This window comes from Anoplopoma fimbria, chromosome 2 (assembly GCF_027596085.1).
Source record: "Anoplopoma fimbria isolate UVic2021 breed Golden Eagle Sablefish chromosome 2, Afim_UVic_2022, whole genome shotgun sequence".
Classification (NCBI taxonomy): domain Eukaryota; kingdom Metazoa; phylum Chordata; class Actinopteri; order Perciformes; family Anoplopomatidae; genus Anoplopoma; species Anoplopoma fimbria.
In genome coordinates, this window is record NC_072450.1 from 31,265,289 (window position 1) to 31,284,268 (window position 18,980).

Sequence of the window (18,980 nt, forward strand, 5' to 3'; positions counted from 1 at the left end):
GACCTTTGTACTTGGCGCCAGCATTAGCATAAGAGCCTGTCTGTCTGTCATTTAAGCATGGAGCCTGGGGTTTGAAATATATTTACAGAAAATAATTCAATAAACACATCAACACTAAGCTGGTGTATTTTTACTCCTCACTCCAACTGGAGCCAAACTTTTCTTAACCTGGCTGAATGCTGGTGTCAACGTGGGTCCACTTTAGCCCGCGAGTTGGCCCTATCAATAGCACCGGCATGGGGAGTGAGGTTTGGGGTGTGGGGTGTGTGTGTGTGTGGGGGGAGGATCGGGAACTCCTGGGGGAAAAAATAACAAATACCCAAAGCCTTTTTTTATTGAAATATTTATACAGGTAAACTCACTGTATCTGTGCAGCTCCATTTACAGGAGATATCCAGGCGTCAGACCAAAGCCAGAATCGATAAAACACAATTATAGCAGGACAACCCATCGCTGGGTCTTGAGCGATAGGAAGATGGTGGATTAAAGCGTCCGGGGCTGAATACATAGACCAGCCACGGGGGCAGAAATGTGACTGTTTGGACTGTCCCTGCTACATGTCTGTGCTGCCTTCACTGGTGGTATTAGCAGCTTAAAGCCCTCCTCACAGTGCCTCATTATTTACCACAGTCCTGCCTTTCTTTTCATTTATCTATTGATTACTGATACCCGGGAGCTTTGGCAACGGTTAATGTGCTAATGTGCTGTATTACTCTCGTTGGAATGACATAGCTGTTATGCTCCTTCAATAAATAGCTTAAATCTAGGAGGAAAATAAAAAGCCCAAAGACAAACAATAACCTTGAAAAAAACACTGCTGGCTTTTCAGCTCACATTCACATTCAAGGCAAATGCCCTGAGCAAATCAAATGACCAACAAGTCAACAGTACTTGTTTTGAAAGGGAGCCTCCGGAGAAGCATATAGCCAAGGTCACAGGCCCGGGAGCCACGGGGGTTCAGAAGTAATAGATTTGAATTGCATTACAGATGACTGATCTGCTACAAATGCATGGTGTTTCTGCAACATGCCAACAATGATTCTCCTATATGCATGTAATCAGTTATTATTACACACACCTTGGGGAAATGTCAACCCGACTTTACATGTGTGGCGTGTTAGCTGTGTGTTTAGGTTGTCAGTGGATATGTGAAGTGTGCAGTCGTGTGTGTAGGTAGGAAAAAAAAAGGAAAAGGAAGCTGGGGGGTTGGGTTTGGGGGGGGGGAGTAAGTGGTTTGGGTCTGTCAGTGTCACCGAAAACCTTCTGAACCACCTTCCGCCCTCTAATAAGATTGAGCACCAAGCCGAGCTGAACAACTGCCAGACACCGAGACACCGCCCGAATAGAGAGGAGATCTCTGGCAACAAAAAAAAAAAAAAATGGAAGGGGACGTTTTTCAGGGGAGGGCAAGTAGAAACATTTCAATGCAGCGTCTCGCTACAGAGGCAGCTCTGCCAACGTTTTCGGTCAAGGAGAGCTCAAAGAGCCCTTGTCAGGTAAATCAAGTATGACTTATATTTCTTGGGGTGGAGGCACATGGCAGTCTACTAAGACGTCATGGCAGTGGAGACAATATATTCACAGGTTATAGGATGGGGAGAGGCTCAAGCACAAATACACACTGAAAATGTTCTGTTTTTTGTGATTTGGTTCCCTTTCCTGTCTTTGGGTCCATTATATATTTCAAGCAAATTGTAAATACTGTTATTTCACTAATAGAGTGCATTTCACGCTGTTGTGTTGTAACGCAGCTGCTGTGACATTAACAACGTGCTGCTCTATCCATAGTAGTGTTTTTTCCATCAAAATGGAAAAGGTTTAAAAAGATAAAAAATAAATAAACTGTGGACGTTTGTACATTGGAGGGGTCATGATTTACTTTCCTCTCTTTGGAACATTAAAAACTAGGGTTGTGTCATTAGTCAGTTACAAAGTACAAATTACATAACACTTTTTTGATAATTGGTGACATAATCCTTTGTATTAATAAAAAAATAATACTGTCTGATTACTTCAAAATCAGTCATTGAGAATTTAGCACCTTAAGCTAACAAAATGGACGCAGTCACAAAACAAAATTCAGTTCTACAAATAATCAGTTCTTCTCTTTAAACATCTCAAAAATGTAATCTAATTATTCTTGACAATATAACTATAATATAATTACACGTTTCATTCAAATGTAATCTGGACTGAAGTTAACACATTTTTACAATCATACATATCTCGATTACATGTTATATATTACTACCCAACCCTGTCAAGAACCAGCTGCAAATGCCAACAATAAATCATCCATTTATTTCACAAAGTGCTTGAATATTCTGAATAAAGCTACACTTTCCTTTCATTCTATCTTCAGGTGGAAAATATCACAGGGCTAACCTAAATGCCTGTAGCAGACCGACTCCTTTCAGCGTTGCTGTGTGATTGCAGTGTCAGTGTGGTTCTGCTGTGCAACAGCCTCCTCTTCACCCACAAGTCATGTAGTCTGCCTGCCTCAGGTAGATATAACTTAGTTTAAGCAATTGGCAATTTGCAGGACATCAGAGTGGACCTCTGCATAATGACTGCTGAATTACTGTGGGGAACTCTATTAATGTAGCACAACATCAGTTGTGGCAGTCATGGATGCACATCTGGGAGCTTGCAGTTTACAGAAAACCAGCTAATGGGGCTAGCAAACTCTTTTACAGCCAGTAGCATTGCAAACGGCTATCACTTTAAATGATTTATAGTGTCTTCATCAAAAGTGTTTTCAGTTAGTTTTGGAATAAGTACTTTTTAATGTCTCCACATGTTTTATTTTGGAAAAGCATTCATTTCAAATTCATCATTTTCATCAGTATTACTGCAATTGGATTCACATTGCATTATGCACACTTAAAACCAAACATATTACAGTACATTTATTAGCCATTTTACATCTTGGCTCCTCCAGAGATTCTCTTTTATAACATTAGCTTGCAAATAGGAAGTTTTAACCTTAGATATAAAAAAAAGAAAGAATAAAGAGTAAGCTTTTTGACACAAGAAGGGATTTTAGTCATGTGATGTCTTGATTTTAAGTTTTTCAGAGGAATATGCTGAGCATATTCTTTCGGCAGGTCAGCCCGGAGCCTCTTTCCATATGACCATAGCGAAAAACTCACTTGAAAATAATGAAAAATGTTTTACCAGTTTTGATCACCAGGTTCGTTTGTTTTGGGGTGGAGGAAAGTTCACCACATATTATCCGGGACGGAACCAACCCGTCACAGCCGGAGTTCCTCAGGCTGCCCATAGCCAGCCTGAGGATCTCTGGATCCTCCTGGGAGATAAACCCGAGTCCCAGCCAGTTCCTCTCCCTGTCATGAGCCTGCTAAAGGTTGGTCTGCTGTTGATGGCGGCAGTGGACATAGCAAGCCGGCTTATGGCCCATCCTTTTCAGGAGGTTCCGCTCAAAAATAGATTCAACATCCTGGATTTACTTGATTTCCCCCAACTAGCCTGTAAGTCTCATGCAGCATCAACCAAACCAACACAGGCTGGAACTCTATGAATGCAGTCATGGATGCACATCTGGGTGCTTGTAGTTTACAGCAAATAGGCTAATGATGCTAGCAAACTCTTTTACAGCCAGTAGCATTGCAAACACCATCAATTTATGTGATTTATAGTGTCTTTATCTAAAGTGTCTTTAGTTAATTTAGAATAAGTACTTTTTAATGTTTCCACTCAAACACTTCAGATTCATCATTTTACATCAGTGTCAGTATCACTGCAAGTAGATTCACGTTGCATCATTTTGCAGTACATTTGTAAGCCTTTTTACAATCACGCTCCTCTACAGATTCTCTTTTATAATATGAGCCTGCATATAGGATGTCTTTACCTTAGATATCACAAAAAAAAATAATAATAGAGCATAAGCTGGTTGATTCTGCAGCTGAAGCATTTTTCACCCAACTTAACATAATACAACCTTCATCCCTATATTTTCTGAACTGCTATTAATCATTACAACAAACCATGACCATATCCTTAAAGCTAAGGACTTCAACTCTTATCTTGACGAAGCAACGGACACCAAAGCAGGATATTTAATGAAAATGTGGCTTTTCTACAGTATTTCTTCCTACAATCAAGCTCAATAGTCTGTCTCTCCAACAGTATCCTGGTAATACTGAACCTGCAAACAGGCAGCTTTCCAAACTGCAATTTTTAGACCACTTCTGAAGAAACATAACCTTAACCCAGATGACTTGAGAACCGTTAGACCGATTTCAAACAAGCCTTTTCTTTAGTAAAATTCTTAAAAGCACTTTTCACACTGGTCAACCAATTTGTCTGTAAGAACAATTTTTTATGACTTGTCAATTTAGATGAAAACATAGCCCTGAAACTTCTCAAAGCAAAATTGTAAATTACTTGAGAGTTATGACAAAAATTATTACATTATTTTACTGCTTAATCTTAGTACAGCATCAGATACCATAGACCCTGAAATATTTATCCATATCCTTATCAAAAGCTTTGAAAATTCTGCTGGTCTCTCTGCTCCTGTGTTAAACTGGTATAAATCATATTCAACAGGTAGACATATCTCTGTTTGCATTGGGCAATTTCACTCATGAAAATATGATACCATGTAAGGTGTATCACAGGGCTCTATACTTGCTCCTTTGCTATTCTCATTGTACATGTGCCACAGTTGACACCAAGTTATATCTGACCTTAGTCAAACTGTCTATTTCCATCCTCCATATCTCAGGAGTTTAAGGATCTTCTCAGTCAGATTCAGGAAGCAAAACAGCTGACCCACGCCTTAATCTTCTTATGACTAGACAACTGTAACGGCCTGCTCACTGGAGTGCCAAGAACATCAATTAACAAGCTTCACCTCCTACACAATTCTGCAGCTAGAGTCCTAAAAAAAACTAAAAGAGGAGAACCTAGAATTCCAGCGCTTGCCTCTCTATACAAGCGGCCAGGGGTGGCTGGCCATCTGGCATACCAAGCATATTCAAGGTGGACCCACATGACTTTTGGGTTGATATATATATTTCAACAGGAGAAACTTCAATAGAATTTAACAATAATTTATTACACATGCATAAGAATGAATAATACAAAGTCTTTGGCAATTGGACTCCATGGCCAAGCTGTATAACAGAGGGGCCAGACGCTGAGATCAGCAAAGCACAATCCCCCTGGAGTCCAGACACTGGTGGTGGTGATGATGAAGGGACTTCCTGCAATCCTAATGCTGACTGTGCTGACTGGCGGTGACTGGGATGGAGGAGGGTCACATCTGAAATATGCTGAAATGACAACTGACCGCAGCAGAGAGCATATTTTTAAAGTTTGACAGCAACGATGTGATTGGCTAAAGAAAACCGTGGCCGAAACTGGTTGGTCAACTTTACGTGAACGCCCCCCAATGACTTGATAGAGTAATCACAGGGACAGAGTGAATGAGTTTATGAATGAACAGGAGTGTAAAGCTAGTCTTCCTCACTGAACTTTCACTATCATTTATATATATATATATATATATATTTATTTATGTTTTTGTCTGATTGGCCCATATAACAGGTAGATTGGAACACTGTCTTTTTTTTCATCTTTGAAACGGGGCTGTCCCAATCATATCTTTAAACCCCTCCCCCTTTGGGCTTTGTGCCTTTAGTACTGCAAACATCTGCAAAAAATGAGTGCAGAATTGTACTGGTAAAAAGGTTCCTCCTAAACACAAAATTCTTAACCCTGTATTATCTTATTGCTTTTCTTGATTGCTTATTTGTTGTCACCTAGTCTGAGTGGAACAGATATATTGATTAAATATGTATATAATAAAAAAATAAGAAGCTGCTCCCTGAATGTTTTGCACAATGCTCCTCAGTAATTAGTATATAATTAGCTTCAGAGCTTAGAAAATGGGGGTGTCAGACTAGAGTCAATCACTGCTGTACCCAAATCATTTATCACATTCAAACACAAATTTTTGCCCATGCAGTGGAAGGGCCTGCACTGAAAAGCCAGCTTTTGTAAGGGAGAACATAATAGAAAATAGGAAAGAAAGGATCTAAGTTAGACTCATTTAAATAAATGCCTGGATCAGCCCAGATACCCATCCAAGGAATTTGCTTGGGGCATCTCTAAAATGTACTGTTGTCTTGTTCATTTTGTATGCCCATCTGTTACACAGAACCAACTGAGAAGCCGCCACAGGAAACTGTTTGGAAAAGGACGGACTTTGAAAAAATACGTGGGAGGTTATTGGATGAACCATCTGACAATCAAACTATTACCAGTCAGGAGAAGAGCAAAAACATCTTTCCATCGTTAAATGCCTTCAGTTCTCCAGTTCTGATGCTATAGCAGCATCTGAGCTTCTTTAGGAGCGTCCATTGTTATTGCCAGTGGCTCCTCATGGGGGCCTGATTGGTCCGGGCTCTGACTTACTGGACACAAACGCATTACTTGAAGCCTGATATTATAGCGTCTCGTGCAACCTGTGATTCCGTGATTCTCTCCTGATCTACTGACATAGCGAGAATTCAGCTGATGTGCAAGGTAACACTAATTTATCCTTGTACATTAATCAGAGAAGATACTTTGTTAAACGTCACCAGTGCTCCGGCATTAAATATGAGTCAGCTAGACTTGCTAGAATGCAATAGTCTGGTATTTAGGGTATAATTTAATGGATCCAAGACACGATAACTTCCATTCAAAGCACACTGGGTATAGCCAACTGCTATTACTCAATGAGTCCCTTTATTTAGGACCTTTTAAGTTATAGAGGGACATTTTTTGGTATATACTTATATACTTAATACAAAAAAATGACAATATACACTGCAAAGTCTACTTTACTTCTTTATAAGTCCCCCTCTGCTCCATGAAAATTCAGCTGTTCTGCCTGCCATGTTTTCTACCTTTCAGGCGGTGAATGTGAATGACAAGAATTCCACTGACTAGCTGTCGGAAATCGATTTGGCACCATCAGAGAATCAGTTGGAGAGAGCTTAGGATCCCTTCAGATCAAAGCTCCACATGCTTATTGCATGTGTGGATTTGAGTTTACGTTTTAAGAACTTGATGTTCGAAGCATACAGCTTGCCTTGCTCGTATTTTTGAAGGTATATAAATGACAAGTGCCTCAGTCAGAAAAACCAAAATGTGAAATGCTCTGTGCTGTGCTTGTTAATTGAATTGATAAATTCCTGTGCTGGTATTAAACTATAAATGACACAGGTCCTGTTTGTGCTGAACGTGTGACCAAAGAGGGCCTCTCCAGGTAAAGCCTGGCCACACTCACCTAACCAGAACCCTTTTTTGTTTTAGCGCTATTACAACATGTGCCCTTTGAAGCAGTAACAATCATTACAGCCTCACTCCTCTCTGCTATAGGGGAGGAATAGAAAAAAGAAGGAAAATGAAATGGAGAGATGCTCGGGTCCCTGCAGAATTGTCTGCCGAGCACCAAAGCTGGAACACCCAAAGAGCTTAAAGTGATATAAATGTCCCTGAATGACAGCATAAATCTGTATGATGACAAATAACCTCTTTGAAGCCCGCACCGCAGCGAATAGGATACCATTTCAGTATTTTAAAAAGACAGGGAGACTTAAGAAAAAAAAAGCCCTCGACAATGTCACAGTGGAAGTTTTAGCCGTGTAGAAACTGTGAGAGCGAGGGAGTGAGGTGGTTATCTAAATCAGAGTGTCACGCCTGCTTACCTTTATATTACCTTGCAACAAAACCCCCCTTGACAAGCTGTCCAAGAGAAAAAAGCAAACAATGAAGTAACTCAAATTAATATGTATATAGTTTTTCTACCCTGTCCAACGTGTGGCGTAATTCATCACAATTCTGCGTCGAGGTGCCAGCATAATGCATAAACTAAGCACAGTGCCGTGTAGCAAAAATTGAAATAGACTTGTGAAGAAATGAGCAATTTCCCTGTGGAAGAATTGGAAATTTTGCAAGGCCGTTGGTGGCTGACCTGTCATCAATCACTTCACAGCAGCACAGTCTTAAAGGCTGGTGGGAGGCTGAGCCATTCAGACAAACACCCAGTGGTTGTTGACAGGTGATACCCACCCAGCTGCAACCAAATAGCACGCAGCTGAACTAACATGGGGAGTCCACGGTGTCGGTGGTTCAGACATCAAAGATACTGTATGTGCTAATGGCCACGAAGCTTAAAAATAAGGAAAAAACAGTCATGCTCAAGAGTGTTAACTTGGGATGCACTTTAAAGCCTGCAGCACAGTTTGTATCAGAGTTCTTAGTTTTTGAAGACTGCATTTTGGCTGTGACAGCGGCAGTTTTAAGAATACATTGCGATTTATAATTGTAAGTTTTTGCAATAAAAAACAGAGGGAGTTTGGAGCTAACAGCACAGTGAGGTAGCAAGGTAAATGGAGGATGCAAAGATGATCATATCTGTGCTCTTTAGATGTTTGGTATTTAATCAATTAAAACTCATCCCCAGCACATTCAAATTAACAAAGTCTACTGTTACTACTACGTCAGAAGTAACTTTATAATCCTGATCTGATGGTAGCAAAAAGCAGATCCCGATCCAGATTTTACATGGCCACAATGTAATCATCCTGAACAGGATTACATTTCCGCAGTACGATTTAGATTTTGTTGATGGGGGAATTCTCAATGTTGTTATGTAATTTGACCTAAGTTTGCCTTTAATATTTTCTAAAACTGCACAGTAATATTACTCTAAAAAATGACATTGTCAAAGTCAGGGTCATTCTGAGGAAAATTTCAATAAAATCTACTTCAGCTTCTGAAGAGAAACATTTATTCAGTTTATGTGAGTTTCAAAATGAGGACATTTTCAATAGCTCACTTGACTGTGGTGCTGTGCTGCTCTGTCTTGTCTGTCTGTGCGCTGTCAGTGTCCTATTTTTGCTTTAGTTATAAATTAGTTTTTCACTGCATGAGAAAATGGACGTGTGGCGTGAGAGCGTTAGAAAAGTGTCAATTGTGTGAATCTCACGGTCAATGTGAGAGTGTCACACCTCCTGAATGACAAATGTCGACTGAATGTGGTCCAGGCAGCACTTCTGCTTCCATTAAAACATAGACATAAAGCTATTAAAGGAAATATTTAGTAGGATAATAAATTAAATTAAATTAAATTTATTTTGTATAGCCCAAAATCACAAATTACAAATTAGCCTCAGAGGGCTTTACAATCTGTACACATGCAACGTCCTCTGTCCTGGAACCCTCACATCGGCACAAAAAAACCCCCTTAAACAAGGAGAAAAAAGGAAGAAACCTATGGGAGAGCGACAGAGGAGGGATCCTTCTCCCAGGATGGACAGAATGCAATAGATCACGTGTACAGAATGAACAACATAACATAGTAACAACACATTCAATGTATATGACATAAATGATTCATATAATCACAGTGGTAAGCAAAGTAACGAAGGACAAAATTAAGACTACTTATAATAAAAGCAGTAATGACTATAGTAGAATTGAAATAAGGATATAGGGAATAGTAATAGTAATGTCATTTATTTATTTTCCGTAACCTGCTTATCCAGTTAAGGGTCGCAGGGGTGCTGGAGCCGATCTCAGCTGTCAATGGGCGAAGGACAGGTCTCCAGTCTGTCACAGGGCTGACATATATAGACAGACAACCATTCACACTCACATCCACACCTACGGGCAATTTAGAGTCTTCAATTAACCTCAGCTGCATGTCTTTGGACTGTGGGAGGAAGCCAGAGAACCCGGAGAGAACCCACGCTAACACTGGGAGAACATGCAAACTCCACACACTCCCCTCTTGCTGTGAGGCGACAGTGCAAACCACTACACCTCTGTGCAGCCCGTAATAGTAATGTGACTAATAATAATAATTGAAGTAGCAGTGGGTGTCAGCCGGGTCACAGCAGGAGGCACGACCATGGTCCAGGTACCACAGCGATTCATGGAAACCTGCGAGGCGAGAAAGCACAAAGATTCCACGGTATTCCACAATAAGCGTAATAGTACAGGGAATAATAATAGTAATGTTGACTAATAATAATAATAGTGGTAGTCAACAGCAGTGGGTGTCAACTATAAGTTCCAGTTAGAGCCTTGTAGGTGAGTAGAATTTAAATTCTATTCTTGATTTAACAGGGAGCCAGTGCAGAGAAGCTAATACCGGAGTAATATGATCTCTTTTCTTAGTTTTTGTTAGAACACGTGCTGCAGCATTCTGGATCAACTGTAGAGATTTAAGAGACTTATTAGAGCAGCCTGATAATAAGGAATTGCAGTAATCTAGTCAAGAAGTAACTAGTTTTTCTGCATCGCTTTGAGATAGGAGTTGCCGGATTTTCGAAATGTTACGTAAATGAAAAAAGGTCCTAGCCCAGAATCATAAATTACAAATTTGCCTCAGAGGGCTTTACAATCTGTACACATGCGGACATCTTCTGTCCTTCCCTCACATCGCCACAGGAAAAACTCGTAGCAGGATGCATGACCAGTCCAGGTACAGCCACGATTTATAGAAGCCTGCGAGCGAGGAAGCACAAAGACTCCAGGGTAGATTTTCGAAATGTTACGTAAATGAAAAAAGGCTGTCCTTGAGACTCAATTCAATTCAGTTTATTTTTTATAGCCCAGAATCATAAATTACAAATTTGCCTCAGAGGGCTTTACAATCTGTACACATGCGGACATCTTCTGTCCTTCCCTCACATCGCCACAGGAAAAACTCCAAGGTTCTTAACGGTAGTGCTGGATGCTAGAGCAATGCCATCTAGAGAAACTATATCGTTAGATAATTGATTTCGAAGGTGATCTGGGCCTAGTAGGATAACTTCTGTTTTTTCAGAGTTTAACATTAAGAAGTTACAGGTCATCCAGGTTTTTATGTCCGTAAGACATGCTTGAAGTTTAGAGAACTGGTTAGTTTCGTCTGGCTTAATTGATAGATATAACTGGGTATCATCTGCATAACAATGAAAGTTTACTGAGTGTTTTCTGATAATATTCCCCAAGGGAAGCATATATAAGGTAAATAAAATAGGTCCAAGAACAGACCCCTGTGGAACTCCGTGACTGACCCTGGTTTTCATCGAGCTTTCATTGTTTACATATACAAACTGAGATCGGTCTGATAAATACGACTTAAACCAGCTAAGTGCGGTTCCTTTAATGCCTATTAGATGCTCCAATCTCTGTAATAGGATTTGGTGATCAATGGTATCAAATGCAGCACTAAGGTCTAGCAATACAAGTACAGAGACAAGTCCTTTGTCTGAAGCTATTAGAAGGTCATTGGTAATTTTCACCAGTGCCGTCTCTGTGCTATGATTCACTCTAAATCCTGACTGAAAATCCTCAAATAAACTATTGTTATGCATAAAGTCACAGAGCTGATTTGCTACTGCTTTCTCAAGGATCTTAGAGAGGAAGGGAAGGTTAGATATAGGTCTATAGTTAGCCAACACCTCTGGATCAAGAGTAGGTTTCTTAAGAAGAGGTTTAATTACAGCTAGTTTGAAGGCCTGTGGTACATGGCCTGTTAGTAAAGACAAATTTATAATTTATAATAAAGAATTGCTAAGTAAAGGTAAAACTTCCTTAAACTGCCTAGTCAGAATCGGGTCTAAGAGACACGTGGAAGGTTTAGATTTACTAATGGTTAAAGTCAATTGTTGAAGGTCGATGGGAGAAAAGCCATCTAAATGGCTATAGGATATAGAGCATAAAAAAGACAAATTGCTCCTCATGTATTTTAAAAGGTATGATGTTTAAAATTCAGCCTATTGGGTCGGAGATTGGTCCGAAATAATGTTTTTTGAAAATTCCGAAGACTTCATTTTTTTTTATGAAAGCTCTGTCTAGTAAAGAAAGTAATTAATCCGGGGGAAGGAGCAGAAAACTTAAAAAAGGGTCTATACATCTATTCACTTCCATGAACATTGAATATTATTTCAACATTTATAATAAAAAAAAAGGATTGTAGCAGTTTGTGGTCACCCAGATCTCTAAAATAGCAACTCGTTTTTTGAACAGATACCAGACAGAACTCTGTATATGAATGTATATGTGTAAACCATTAACTGTCTGTATGTGCTGTGGCTTGCTTCTCTAGTGCCAGTGAATGCAGCATAGGCTGTAGTGTTGGTGAATGCAGCCCTGAGTCTGGCTCCTCCACCACCCATTCCCTGACCAGGACCAGATTATAAAATGCACCTGTTGGCCTAGCCTCATTCTTTATGGCCTCTGTCTCTGTGGTGGCTGTTAGTGTTTGATGTTACAGGTATGTGGTTTTTTCAATGTTCAGTTAACATGTCCTTTTTGAAATACACACTTGGTTGACTGCCTCCTATTCTAGCTCTGGCTGGAAATATTCTTTTAGAACCCCATTGTTGCATCAGAGGTGGTGAGTAGATTTTTGCACCTGAGGGGAGTAAGCGGTAGCACCCCTGGGCACTCCTCAGTGTAGTCTGCCTCCCCACCAGTGGCCTCAACCTGAAGTCCATTGTTTTGTTAAATGTTGGCCTGGACATTTTAGAAGATTAAAGGTTGTTATGCAGTTTTCAAGATTGTAGCAAGGCCTTTTTAGCCAATATTATAAAAGTTTTATTTTATTCCCATTATTGGGTGCGTTAATGCTCAAAACCCGCCTTGTTTTTCCTCATCCTGGCGGTCCTGCAGCACCTCTTCTGACCCTCTCTGTGTAACGCTCTGTTACAGCGCCTGATCCTCCCCCCAGACAGCCAAGTCTGCCCTGATTGGTCAGCTAGCCCGCTCTGTTGCTATTGATCAACCGCGCGGCGCATGTGTCGGAAATGTTCCGGCCCTTACCATAAACAGAATTCAGCTCCCTCAGCCCCTCATGGAGATAAGCCCCTCCTCTATCACTAGTGCCGAAAATAAACACAAATGTTCCAGCGGTCAAAGTGAAAGTAATGCAATAGGAAATTTAGCTTTGTTTGGTGTGAACGCATCATTAGTTGTGGTGGGGTTTTTGTGCCCTCTGCAGAACAGTGTCTGTACTTAGGATTCATATGTGTAGTCCCAAAAACTCTAATAGAGTGATACCCCCTGTCTAGCTGATCGTGTGATGTCAATTTAACAATTTAAATATTCAATCTATATTGTATCTATACTTTAATCTTAGCCCTAGGGGAATTTGTAAGATGAAATTTTTGGGGGGTAAATAGTGACCTTTTCCCAAAAGACTAGTCTGGTTTTGGAATTTAATAACATTGTGCGCCATAGGAGCATAAATTTGACGTCTATAATTATCGCTCTCAGTATGTTTCAGGGAGACTGAGTTTGCAGCTGAATACAAAAAGAGCTGAGAGCTGAGAAATCTCCCATCTTAGGGAAAGTCTCCAACTCCGGCAGTAGAGGACGGATTCGGCCCAGCACATGAGCAAGCAGGAGTACGACAAGATGGTCGCAAGGTATGTTGTAGGGAATCAAAAAGCCTCAGACAAAAAAAAACAAATGTAAAAGATGGAAGTCCAGTGCGTGTGAGAAAAGAGAAGCTGCAGATGGAGGAGCAGATCCACCAGACGAACATTGAAATTTACAGACATTGCAGGTAGTATCGCTGGCAATTGAAACCTAACTATAGAGAGCTAATTGTAATAGGCTACAAATAAAAACATTCGAGCTAGCTGAAGTTACTTCATTAACTCACTATAGATCATTAATGTAGTTAGTGAGTGTGTGTGTGTGTGTGTGTGTGTGTGTGTGTGTGTGTGTGTGTGTGTGTGTGTGTGTGTGTGTGAGTAGGTGGTGCTGGGTGTTGGAGGGAGTGGGCTTTCCTATTGTGTAGAGACTTCTCCACCATCTGCCAGCCTGCTCCCGGCCTCTTCGCCTGATCGTCCCGATGAAGACCATATGTTGTCCCTGGTCGCCGTTCCCCAGCAGGACCTCTCCTGCATCCTCCCAGCCCATTTTGCAAACACTCAGATAAACACACACATGCTGCACACTTAATTAAAACCCTCACTTAAACACATAAGTAAATGCAAATAAACCTGCTCTTTGCACAAACACCAGTGAACATTAAAGTGATACAGCACTTTTATATACTGTTAAATACGTTTCATCAGCGGGAGTTGCCCAGCAACCTTCCATCCAAGTAGAGCAGAGATGATGTAGATTTGTCCTGTTCATCCATGTTAAATTGCCGGTTTATTATAGACACAATATTTTTGATTCTTCGCAATGAGGGATGAATCAAAAACATTGTTTTTTATTCACACATCAAATTAAGTTGTTGTGTGCAGGTTTACTAAAGAAATTGCTTTGAGTATAACCGATACATTTATTGTTTAAGTGTGTTGGGTGACTTATTCAGAATTTATTCGGAATAAGATGGGGTACACACACATGCCATCTATTTGCATGTGACATGTCCTAAACCAGCATGCTCTCATTCCCAGTGCGTCAAATACAAACACTTTCTTATGCCCCTTTGCCTCTGATAGGCATCCGTTATATCTGATCACTATCTGATCAGGGCTGAAGTCAACCACAGAAAATCTTGGGAGACTGAAATTCTGCCTACTCTACAACCAACCGATTGGTCCATTGGTTGAAATTACCTAAATGAATGATACATAAACATAAAAATCCTTTTGCCACATTTTAAATCATTTGTAACTTTATTATTATATACTTAATGATAAGACTGAAAGTCGACCAGCGTGCTGCAGTTACATTAAAAACAAGCAGATTAGGTATAATTATACCAAACATAACAAAATAGGCCCATTCTGATATGTATAAAGTCAAACCTATCAAGAATTGATGCGTGGGTAATGGTTTTTTAGATATTCGCCGCACTCTGACACCCAGATATTGGAGCCAATCTGCATTGCCCAACCCACAAATACATGCCTTAATCATCAATTCCAACCTACCTTTATGAATTACAGTGGCACAATTGTCAGGACTGAGGACTGAGAGACACTGAGAGCCGTGGTCATCTCCTCGGCGCTTCTCCCGCGGGGCAACAGCTACAGCTGGAGTGGTCCAGATCTCTCTCTCTTTCAAACCGTAGAGGGAGGATCTAGGCTAATTAATTATTCACCATTCATTATGTTATTGTCAAACAGCTGCAAAAGAACAACCCCTTCGTTAAGATTATTAAGAGAATATTGGATCAAGAAGCTCTTTTCTTCATTTTAAAGTAACTCCAGCAATTGAGCTACCAATGAGGATTTAGTCTGACAAGATCAAATCCACCAACAGAACAGAAGGTCTCAGCCCTACCATTTAATGCATCATCTCAAAACGGTCGTGTTAAAAAGACAAGTGTAGCCGCAGCCTAAATCATGCTGAAAAATATGTGAGTTACGTCTGTGTGTTCATAGTAAACTCAGTTATGACTCTGAGAAGAAGTGCAATTGCGTCAACCTAATACCCAAGAGAAGACGTATGCATATGTTATTGTTGTGTGTATTTTGGAGTTGTTTGTTACCAAAACAAAGCCAGAAAAAACACAATATTTGATTTATGTTCATTCAGATGGGCAAAAACCTAAGACGTTAGCCTGAAACAAGTTTACAAGGGGGTAATATTTATAATGGAGATATACATTTTCTTCTGCCACACAGCCCCCAAATTGATTAATGCAGCTTTAAACAGCCACGTTTTATCTGCCAGTAGGAGCTGCCAGCATGATGCTGCCTAGCGTAGCCCTAACTGCTCTCTAATATCTAATCATTTTCCTTTGGGCCTTGACTCACTTTAAATCTTCAACTCAAACTGGCATGAAACAAAGACTAGGCGTACTGGGTGGAACAGTAAATTGCATTTCCTGGCACTGTCCTCTCTCACCCATTCTAACCTCTTAACTGCTGTTGAACAGTTAAGAGAGTAATTAAAATCTTCCCTGCGTTTGATTCTGTGCAAACTCTTCTGAGTTCAGAGGTCAACAGTTGAGGCAGGGAATCTTAACTGTGTAATGAAATACACTGAAGAGGGGATAAAAGGAGAGGAATATTAAAAGATACATGTAGAAGTGGCCAGTAACACAATGTCTAAACCCCTGGGGCGATTTTATGCAAAGTCTTTATGATATGCTAAAAAATGTTAAAACCTCCCAAACGGGTGGAGGTGTAGATGCTGCTATAGCATCAGTTCTATGAGAACTTGGAAGTATTTCTTCATTGAAAGAAGAGCAAAGAACAGCATTGAAGACTCCTCTCCATGCAAAAGTATCAGAGAACTACAGTGGCCTACAGGACGGGATAGGTATCTTTAGGATTTGGCTGCTTTGAGAAAAAAGAAAGCCGGCAGATAAGTTTACAAAAATAAAGCTTTTGGTGGATCTTTCGTGCTGTGCTTGTGTAAACATAGCGGTGATGGCCGACAGAATTAGGTTTCACTTTCTTTTTACATGTTCACAGATGTATTGATAAAGTATTGGCTTTTTACTTGCAAATATTTTATTGCACTTACAGGAACAAGCGTAGTTGCCATCCACTTGAGTGTCCTTCATTTCACCTGGTTCACTTCACCACAGCGGCCCGTCTGCTCGTGCTACAGTACCAGTCAAAAGTTTGGACACACCTTCTCATTCAACTACTTTGAAGAATCTAAAATATAAAACATATTCTGGTTTGTTGAGCATTTGTTTGTTTACCACATAATTCCATATGTGTTCCTTCATAGTTTGGATGTCTTCAATATTAATCTACAATGTAGAATTTCTTTTAAATTAAAATAAAGAAAAACCCTTGAATGAGAAGGTGTGTCCAAACTTTTGACTGGTACTGTACATGTGAGTGTTTGTGTATATGTGGGTAGTTAGAGGAGCTCAGCATGACAGAGAGAGCAGAGCAAATGCTCACTGTAGCGGGGTAATAAATGACATCAAAATATTAAAAAGTACTAATAAAAAGATATAATACCGGGTTATGGAACACACCCCCACCTTCAGATAACTTAAAACACGACAGGCTCTAGCTAGAGCCAGTGTCGTCCTTGGCTGCCCTAAAAATATGTCAGTGCAAAATTGAAGATGACCCGCTCACAATGTTGATATAAATGGCTTTTTCTTAGCTAAGGAAAACATAACGATTCATAATTTCAGGTGATTTATACACTGATTAAAACATAGTTTTTTTCAATTGCATCGTCATTTAATGCTTTACAGTTATTTCAGGAAGTAATGCGGCATTCACATCATGTGGGATTGAAAGTTGTAATGTTGACACAGTTGCTGGAACTGGTTCCGGTTACTTTCAAATGACATGATTGTGGTACAGTGTCCCGTAGCTGCTGGCCACTGGTGTATAGACTGACTAATGAACAATGCAATTTGGTGGTTGGTCTACATACTATTCTACATTTGTCTACATCCACATCTACAACTCAAGTGTATGTTCTCTGTATCACTGCTGCCAGCTGCTGCCACCATCAACTGTTTTCAATTCAAAAGAACTGATATGAGTTTAGCCTCCTCTTCACTGCCCGAGGCATCACTACCACTCACTTGGAGCGGAGGAAGTGCATTTTCGGACAGCCAAACAATTTAACAGTTTGCACAATGAACAGCACGGATCTCATCACATTTTATGACATTCTGTCACAGTCGAAGCAAATTTGTTGGATTCAGCTTTTCACTGCTGAGGAAATACAACAAAAGGAGGCAGAAGCTCAGTCTGATGGTGCTCGCGGCTGACTTGCCACTAGGAGCCAATGGCTAGAGTCGGTGTGGTATCATTTGTGCTCCATGTGCAATGCAGCGCCAGACAAAAAACTCCCTGTGCAGAGACTTTAACTGCCGATGATGCGTTGGGACATGTTTGCCAGCACAAGTGCAGATGACGGTTCTAAGTGATCCGGGGGGGATTTGAAACTTTCTCTGACAATAAACTTGAAGCAATACCATAGTCAATTGGCGTATAAGTGGTTTTACTGTAAAGGATTGGACATCCAGAATGGTAAACAAAAAAAGCACATCCACAGCTCATACTTGATAAGTACTTAGTCCTGATTTGTTAACTGGTTTAATGAAGTATGTTGTGTTTTGTAATTTCTTGATTTGCACCAAAAAATAAAATAAAAAAAGAGTGTTAATGATAATGGTGGTGTTAATGATGATAACACTGCCAGCAACAGCTCTTAGCAACACATCTGTGCTATCAGACGATTTGATGATTTTTTTTCTCACCGACAGCAACATCTTCATCTTGTTTAGTTAATAGCTTATACAAAGTAGAAATAACCCAAAGACATAAGTAATGAAAAAAAAAAACATGAACCAGGCTGGTGTCAAGTTTAAAAACAAACATCTGCCAGACATAGCAGTTTGGTGTGGACAAAGCAGTAGTAATGTGACCAGAATGATGATATAAGTGAGAGCAAGGCACAGCAGAGGTATATTCTGAAATGCTTCTCTCAGAAGAAATAGAGCTATGGTTCATATTATAGCAGACCAGCATTCTGTACTTGAGTGTTTGAATTGTTATCCCATTCTGCTTGGAAAAAAAAGCTCAGCCAAGATGATCCCATTTTAGGCTTTTACAATCCCCTCTCTTCATCTCTCGGGGGGCTTCGGCGTATCTTCTCAGCCAAAGATGACTCATTGGTTTAGAAACCGAAATCTTTTTTCATGCAATTAAGCGCAGCACTTTCTTTTCATCCTCTATTTTGACACACCTACGGAAAAAGAGACATTATCGGTTCTACGTCGGAGAAAGGATAAATCCTCAGTTCATTGAGAAAAAGAAAGCAAAAATGAGGCCCGCTGCATATATGTATATGATTGTTAGGATCTTTTAAGGGTTTTAATCAGCACCAATGTGCATTTTATATATATCTGCAACACACACATATACACAAAAAAGTGAAACACTCTGGTAGCAGCCAGAAATGATTATGCCCACTACAGAGCTATACAGTCCGTGTCTACATACTGGTATAAAGGTGAAACATTCTCAACCACATGTGGACATGGATTCATAACTCAGTGGCGTCCA